Source organism: Gossypium arboreum, chromosome 10 (genome assembly GCF_025698485.1).
Source record: "Gossypium arboreum isolate Shixiya-1 chromosome 10, ASM2569848v2, whole genome shotgun sequence".
Classification (NCBI taxonomy): domain Eukaryota; kingdom Viridiplantae; phylum Streptophyta; class Magnoliopsida; order Malvales; family Malvaceae; genus Gossypium; species Gossypium arboreum.
The window spans coordinates 95,523,836-95,531,433 of NC_069079.1; the positions used below are offsets into that span (position 1 = coordinate 95,523,836).

Consider the following 7,598-nt stretch of genomic DNA (forward strand, 5'->3'; position numbering starts at 1 on the left):
TTTCCCAATTTCTAAGTTTTTGGACAAAAATAGGAATGTATGGAAAATTTTGAACGGTTATTAAGGAAGGGCATTTTGGTCATTTGATAATAAATGAAATAAAAAGGGAAAAAGATAGCTAAAATCAATCATCATCTTCCTTGTGGCTGCCGAAATTCTCTATAGCCATAGTTAGGGTTTTGGTTTAACATTTCAAGCTTGATAATAAGTATCCCCTAGCCCCTTTTTTTATGTTCTTTATGTTTTTAAGATCCTCATAACATGTTCTCTCTATTTCTATCCATATTTCAAGCTAGGGTTCATGTTAAAAAATTTACCCATGCATGAGATGCTTGTGTTTTGATGATTTATGGAGGAATATGAGAGTTTAAGGGATAGTAAACAACTTTTACTAAGTAGTTTTTCATGGAAATTGCTTAAGGGACCATTTTGTAAAAGTTGTGAAAATGGGTAGAAAAATGTGAAATGAAAGAAAATGTGGGTTGCTATAAGCAAGAAAAATATTTGGCTAGGCTTGGGTAACTTAGAAATTTCATGCATTTTATTATACGAGCCTTAGGACTAAATTGTAAAAAGTGTGAAAGGTTAGGGGCAAATTGGTCATTTTGCCTGGGGGTGAGTCTTAAGCTGAAAATGAGCAATGTGAGGTATTAATAATTTATTGTTACTGATATAAACCACGAGGAACCAATTTCAGAGGTTGATCGTTGAAAATGAAAGGTTTCGGAATAACCGAAATACGAACCCGAAGCAAGTACGAGGTAAGTTCGTGTAACTCGAAGTGGACTCTTAATATACTTAAAAATGTTTATTCATGTATTGACCAAATTATTTTAGGTGTTTATGAGTATTGACCGAATTATTGACTTACTCCCTGTAGACCCTGAGATCGAACGAACTTTTCGACAGCGAAGAAGACTAGAAAATTAGAGAAGGACTGAAGATATGAACTTCGAAAATCCAATCCAAGGAAATGGAGCAAACCCTGCTCAAAATCTTATCCTTATTGCTGATGATAGGGATAGAGCTTTACAACAACATGCCATACCAGTATTTAATGATCTTAATCCGGTTAGGAAACTCAAAATTGAGGCACAACAGTTCGAGCTGAAGCCAGTTATGTTCTAGATGCTTTAGATAGTGGGCCAATTCAGTGGAATGCCTATCGAAGATCCTCACCCGCACTTAAAAATGTTTATGGAGTTGTGCGATTCTTTCAAGTTAGCTAGATTACCCAAAGATACATTACGATTGAAGCTATTCCCATATTTGTTGAGGGACAGAGCTCGAGCCTGGTTGAACTCATTGCCACCGAACTCAATTTCCACGTGGCAAGAGTTAGTAGAAAGATTCCTTATAAAGTATTTCCCGCCTAGCAATAATGCTAAGTTAAGGAAAGAGATCACTGCCTTCCAACAAATGGATGATGAGTCCTTGTATGAGGCATGGGAAAGATACAAAGAGTTATTATGAAAGTGCTCTTATCATGGAATCCCACATTGCATCCAACTTGAGACATTTTATAATGGTCTCGATGCTCACACAAGGATGGTAGTGGACATTTTTGCTAATGGTGCTCTCCTTTCTAAGTCTTAAAATGAGGCTTATGAAATCATTGAGAGGATTTCCAACAACAATTACCAATGGCCAACCAATCAAGCAGCATTGAGAAGATGAGTTGTTGTAATACATGAAGTAGACGCTCTTACTTCACTCACATCTCAGGTATCATCAATATCCTCAATGTTAAAAAACCTTACTATTAATGGGTCTAATAGTTTTGTAGCACAACCACCAACCCAATTTGAAAGTTTAGCCTATGTTTACTGTGGGGAAGGACATTTGTTCGAAGAATGTCCATCAAACCCAGAATCCATGTACTACATAGGTGACTAGAACCAAAATCGAGGAAGGCAAGGACTACAATCAAATTTTTATAACCCATCTTGGAAAAATCACCCCAATTTTTCCTGGAGTAACCAAACACTTATGCCCAACCTAGACCAACCCAGCTGCCTAGTTTTCCCCAACAAGATCAGAAACCAACCTAAGCTAAACCATCCAATAGCTTAAAAAATTTGTTGAAGGCATACATGGCCAAGAATGATGCCTTAATCCAAAGCCAAGTAGCTACATTGAAAAACTTGGAAAACCAAATGGGCCAGCTTGCAACTGAACTTAAGAACCGACTACTAGGCGCTTTACCTAGTGATACGGAGAATCCAAGGAATCCGGGGAAGGAGAATTGCAAAGCGTTGACATTGAGGAGTGGAAAGACAATAGAGGCCAACACCATCGAAGCTGAAAAGGAGCAAGCCGACGCTCAAGATTCAAAGGAAGTTCAACCGAGTGTTAAAATTCCAGTTTCATAGGAACTAGAATTTGCAAAACCCAACAAGGTAATTTTAGAACTAACTAATTCTGATAAACTAACAACTCTGTTAGATGCAAAATTGCCACAGAAGACGAATCAACCAATTCCAGTAAAGAAGCCACCACCACCCTGCCCTCAAAGACTTCAAAAGTAGAAGCATGAGATTCAATTCAAGAAGTTCTTAGACGTACTCAAGCAACTTCATATCAACATCTCGTTGGTTGAAGCACTTGAGAAAATGTTGAATTACGTCAAATTCATGAAGGATATCCTGTCTAAAAAACAAAGACTTGGAAAATTTAAGACGGTAGCTCTAACGAAGGAATGCAGTGCATATCTTCAAGACAAAGTACCCCTAAAAGTTGAAGGATCCTAGATGTTTAACCATACCTTGCAACATTGGAGCAACATATTGTGGTAAGGTATTATGTGACTTAGGTGCGAGTATTAACTTGATGCCTATGTCAATATTTAGGAAGTTGGGGATAGATGAAGTTAGACCAACTACGGTTACACTTCAATTAACAGATCGATCTTTAGCCCATCCAGAAGGAAAAATCGAGGATGTATTGGTACATGTAGATAAATTTATCTTCCCTGCTAATTTTTTTATCCTAGACTTTGAAGGAGACAAAGAAGTGCCAATTATCTTAGGAAGACCATTCTTAGCAACCGGAAGGACCCTTATTGATGTACAGAAAGGTGAGCTTACTATGCGTGTTCAGGATGATCAGGTAACATTTAATGTTTTTAAGTCTATGTGATTTCTTAACACAATTGATGGTTGTTCTGCGGTGTCTGATTTAAAGGATTTAATAGTGAAGAAGGAGCTCAACTATGTTGAGGATCCATTGGAATAAATTTTGACATCAGATCCTCCGAATGATGAAGAGGAAGATGAATACTTAGCGTTGTTAAAAGCTATTCAAAAGGGATTTAATCCGCAATCTCATTTTGAATCTTCCAAGTTAGAGAAAAGGGATTATGCCTAACCAAAATTTTCAATCGAGGAGCCACCGAAATTAGAACTCAAGGTACTACCTTCACATTTGAAATATGTTTATTTAGGTAATGCTTCTACTCTGCCTGTGATTGTTTCAGTAGAATTAACTAGTGCGCAAGAAGAGAAACTCATCCTTGTATTGAAACAATTCAAGAAGGCTATTGGATGGACCATAGCCGATATTTGTGGAATTAGTCCATCTATATGCATGCACAAGATTATCCTTGAATATGGCGAAAAAGGGACGATTGATGGACAACGAAGACTGAAGCCCATCATGAAGGACATAGTAAAGAAAGAAATCATCAAGTGGTTAGATGAGGGTATAATTTACCCCATCTCAGATAGTTCATGTGTAACACCCCAAACCCGACCTAGACGTTATGACCGAATCTGGTGCGCCACATCGATGCGTTCAAAACGTTCCGTTTTACTTAGTTTGGAAAACTTAGTTGGGGTTGTAAAAGATACTTTTTAAAGCAGGTTTGTGATAGCCCTAAAGTGACCCTAGTCGGAAAGCGGTTTTGGGACCGCTAAACCGAGTCACCAAATTATTTGGATGTGATATTTATGGTCTAAAATATGTGAATATGAATGTGCAAAAAAATTTTTAAGCTTCGATTTAGTTAATTGCATGTGAATGGAGTAAATAGGACTTATGTGAGAAAATTTAGAAATGTGCTAGGCAAATGTAAAATGGCCTATCAATACATGTGGGAAAGTGTTTGTCCTTGCATGTCAAATTAGCCAAATTGAAGCATAGTGGCCAGCCATGCTATGGGTGGAAACCTGTCACAAACATGTTGGGTTAGTGATGTATGTAAGGAAGAATTAAATAATGAAAGGGAGGAGTGATGAAAAAAAAAAAAATGGTCTCATCCATGCCCTCCCCTTTTTGCCGTGAATGGAAGAAAGAAAACAAAGAAAAAAATGTTTTGTTCATCCTTGAACATCCTTGGCCAAATAGAGGAAAGAAAGGAAGGGGAGGAGCTTGAGAAAATCGGCTATGGTGATTTGCTAGACAAAGGTATGTGTGATGTTGTCCACGAGATGCATGCATGTTTTAGTTGGTAGCTTGAGTTCTACCTAGCCCATGGTCTAAATCTTGCTAGGTGATGGAAATGACACTCGGCCATGGATGCATCATTCTTGCTTGGTGTTGATGTCATTTACATGCTAAAAATGAAGCTTTGTAATGATGCATGTGATGGTGGATTGATGTTTTAAGGTTTAATAGAGTTTAAGCTAGTAAATACTTAATTTTTGGTATTTATATGAGAAAGAGATGAACTTGAAATTTTTGAATTTACATGAATAAATCTTTTGGTTTGTCTTAGTATTAAATTGAAGGAATGCCATAGGTGCTTGAATGTACTAACTAGATATTGTTGTATATACATCTCTCAATAGGTTCGGCTTTGTGCATGAATTTGGGGGATTAAACCTTGAATGATGTTATGTATAAGTTTCGACTATGAATCTTTGTGTTTAATTTCTTTATGTGTTGATGCTCAAATTGAAAAAGGGATGTTAGTTATGTTATAACATTTGTTTAATAAGGAAAGGACATGAGCTTAAAGCTTGAGTAGCATTCGGTATTAGAGTAAGTTAAAATTTGTTAGAAAATAACTCCCAAGTTAGTGAATCACGAGTTAAGAAAGGGATTTCGGTTGAATATATATATATATGTATTCGGAAATGGGATAAAATGTGTATTAAGGTAAGTTTCAAGGTGATTAATCGGCTATGAAATTAGCTAAATTGAATAGGTATGTTTAATGATATGCTTAGTATAATGTATGATCTTATAACTCGGTTTGGTATTGAGATAAAGGTTAGATGTATGATTGGATTTTGGTATGTGTTAAACTGGTCAATCAAAGATTAAATGATATGTGAGTGCCAAATGTGATTGTTAAGTGAATAATATTAGTTAAGTACTTAAGCAAATCTATTGTTTTACTTAAGCTTAAGAGCAAAGAGGATCAAGTCGGATGGGGAAAAGAGAAAGTAAACGAATAGCCGTGGACATCTAATCGTCGACCACATCTGAGGTAAGTTTTAAGCGATTAATCGTTGAGTAAATTCACTCATAATAGGACATAATGAGTTGATTTGATAAGATATGATGTGGCTATGATATGTCTTAAGCCCAAATGGTAAGTTCATAAGTGTTTGGACTTGGAAAGTTAAGAGCAAATTGTAATAAATTGCTTGGACAGCAGCAGTAATGTGATTTTAGAAAATCACTATAAATTGTTAGTGTGGAATTATAGGCTAAATAAAACATGTAATCAAAGCTTAGTTGGTCTAGTTTCTTATAAAAGAGACCGTGGAAGCAAAGAAAATTCCTATGAAGAGATATCTAAAGTTGTGCGGGACAGTGTCGGAATGACTCCGAAATCCCCTGTTCTATTTTTGGAAAATCATTATAATTTGTAGAAAAATGGTTATGAAATAAGATTTATATGCTTAGACTCCTTAATGAGTCTAGTTTCAAATGAAATCAAGTAGAACATACTTTGAATTCTGTACAATGAGAATTTTGATTTGTAGTGAAGACTGGTCAGGTTCGTCAAACAGTGAAACAGGGGAAACTTTAAGAAAAATCTGGTATTGATTGGCCAAACCAAAAATTCTGAAAAATTCATGGATGGAAGATATGTGAGTCTATATTCTGAGAAAATTAACGGCAAGTGATTTGGAGTCTTGTAGCTCCAGGTATAAATAATTTAGTGACCATTGCTCAGGAAAACAGCTCGTAGCGAATATGTGATTTTGTTGTGATTTTGTTTTAGTTGCTCATAAGCTATTGATTGATCCCATATTGAATTCTAAAGTGTGATAGTGTAAAATGATACATGAGTGTTAGATGGATCTCTGATATCAAGATTCGTGAAAATGTATGTATATGTGATAAGGCCTAATGGCCGATGTGATGAATGTGAAAATGTATATATATGTGATGAGGCCTAATGGCCGATGCGATGAATGTGAAAATGTATATATATGTGATGAGGCCTAATGGCCGATGCGATGAATGCGAAAATGTATGTATATGTGATGAGGCCTAATGGCCGATGCGATGAATGCGAAAATGTATGTATATGTGATGAGGCCTAATGGCCGATGCGATGAATGCGAAAGTATATGTATATGTGATGAGGCCTAATGGCCGATGTGGTGAATGCGAAAGTATATGTATATGTGATAAGGCCTAATGGCCGATGTGGTGAATGTGAAAGTGTATGTATATGTGATAAGGCCTAATGGCCGATGTGATGAATGTGAAAGTGTATATATATATGTGGTAAAGCCGAATGGCTAATGTGAATGTTGTAACATGTGATTAAGTGTACACGAAACTTGGAAATATGTTCCGGGTGAGACCCGATGACTACGTGTGGAGATTATGTCCGGGTAAGACTTCGTGATAAGAATTGCTTATAAATATACGCAATGCGAAAGGTTAAACAGGTATGTACTCCAAGTTTACATGTGAGCTTAATTTAAACTAAACCATAAGGTAGTTATGTGATGTATACGAGAGAAATCTATGAGGCTACTCCCATGATTATGATGAGATGTGCATATTCGGAAAAAGGGATGGTATGCCCGAAGGAAGAGTGAAATAAAAATACGAACAACTATGTGATAATTTGATTGCTATCAGTTGACACTGCTTAAAACTTACTAAGCATTGTAATGCTTACTCCGCTTACTCTGTTTCTCGCCTTATAGGTCTCATTGCGGTTACTGTGCTCGGGATCGTCAAGAACTAGTCACACTATCGCTATCCACTGTTTGGTACTGCTACGTTTTGGAATATCTTATGGCATGTATAGAATAGACTAGTAGTGAGAGGATATCATGGTTAATGTATAGGACTACCCTTTGCTGTTTTTCAAGCACGTTTTGTGATGTATGTATGTACAGCCATGCTAAAATGGCTCGTAAAAGTGGAGTATGGCATTAGACCATTTGTGTTTATGTATATATGTATGGTTTCATGATGTCACTACGGACTGAATGGAAGTGTTGGGCAAATGATTAGCCATTGGAATGGCTAAATATGATTATATGTGGACCTATGTATGACAAAACTCTAGTTGGTCCATGGAAACTAAGAGATAGGTAAAGTTTACCTTGAAAACAGATGCTGGCAGCAGCAGTGTTGTGGATTTGAAAAATCATTAAAATTCGTAGGAATGGAATTAAATA

General features: G+C 36.5%; 1 non-coding gene across 1 annotated transcript; it reads right to left on the reverse strand.

Moving 5' to 3' along the window:
- Positions 1-1,386: 1,386 nt before the first annotated feature.
- LOC128283133 (small nucleolar RNA R71) lies at positions 1,387-1,493 on the reverse strand. Its single transcript, XR_008273474.1, has one exon. It is a non-coding gene; the product is annotated as a small nucleolar RNA R71 (small nucleolar RNA).
- Between the last annotated feature and the right edge of the window lie 6,105 nt (positions 1,494-7,598).